This window comes from Lemur catta, chromosome 20 (assembly GCF_020740605.2).
Source record: "Lemur catta isolate mLemCat1 chromosome 20, mLemCat1.pri, whole genome shotgun sequence".
Taxonomy (NCBI): Eukaryota; Metazoa; Chordata; class Mammalia; order Primates; family Lemuridae; genus Lemur; species Lemur catta.
The window spans coordinates 5,119,120-5,120,230 of NC_059147.1; the positions used below are offsets into that span (position 1 = coordinate 5,119,120).

Below are 1,111 nucleotides of genomic sequence, written 5' to 3' on the forward strand. Positions count from 1 at the left end.
AGGACAGACTGACTATCTTGTTGGGGCTGATGAAACTGGTGAGTTTAGGTTGAAGCCAATGCTCGTTTACTGTTCCAAAAATCTTAGGACCCTTAAGAATTATGCTAAGTTTACTCTGCCTGTGCTCTATAAATGGAACAACAGAGCCTAGATGACAGCATATATGTTTATAGCATGGTTTACTGAATATTAATAGAACAGTAGGTCTATTGAGACCTACCACTCAAAAAAAAAAATAAAAGATTCCTTTCAAAATGTTACTGCTCATTGACAATGCGCCTGGTCACCCAAGAGCTCTGATGGAGATGTACAAGCAGATGAATGTTGTTTTCATGCCTGCAAATGTAACATCTACTGTGCATCCCATGGGTCAAGGAGTAGTTTTGACTTTAAAGTCTTATTATTAATATTTGTTTTTATTTTTTAGTTTTCTTCCCAAATTTGCATGTCATACTCGTGTAGGGGCTAAGCTAATCTTCTTGGCATCATTCCAATGTTAGTATACGTGCTGCTGAAGTGAGCATGCAAATCTTATTATTTAAGGAACGCATTTCATAAGGCTATAGTTGCCATAGGGATTTTTCTGATGGGTCTGGGCAAAGAAAATTGAAAACCTGGAAAGGATTCATCATTCTAGATGCCATTAAGAATATTCATGTTTCATGGGAAGAGGTGAGGATATCAACATTAACAGGAGTTTGGAAGAAGTTTATTTCAACCCTCAAGGATAACTTGGGGGTGTTCAAGACTTCAGTGGAGGAAGTAACTGCAGATGTGGTGGAAACAGCAAGAGAACGAGAACTAGCAGTGGAGCCTGAAGATGTGACTGAATTGCTGCAATCTGATGATCAAATTTTAATGGATAAAATGTTTATTCTTATGGATAAGCAAAGAAAGTGGTTTCTTGAGATGGAAACTACTCCTGGTGAAGATGCTGTTAACATTTGTTGAAACGACAACAAAGGATTGAAAATGTTACATAAACTTAGTCGATAAAGCAGTGTCATGGATTGAGTGGGTTGACTCCAATGTTGAAAGTTCTACTGTGGATAACATTACTATCAAACAGCATCGCATGCTACAGAGAGATTTTTCATAAGAGGAAGAGTCA

At 37.5% G+C, this 1,111-nt stretch overlaps 1 non-coding gene across 1 annotated transcript; it reads right to left on the reverse strand.

Moving 5' to 3' along the window:
• Window positions 1-417: 417 nt before the first annotated feature.
• Window positions 418-524, reverse strand: LOC123625584. Its single transcript, XR_006730585.1, has one exon. It is a non-coding gene; the product is annotated as a U6 spliceosomal RNA (small nuclear RNA).
• Between the last annotated feature and the right edge of the window lie 587 nt (window positions 525-1,111).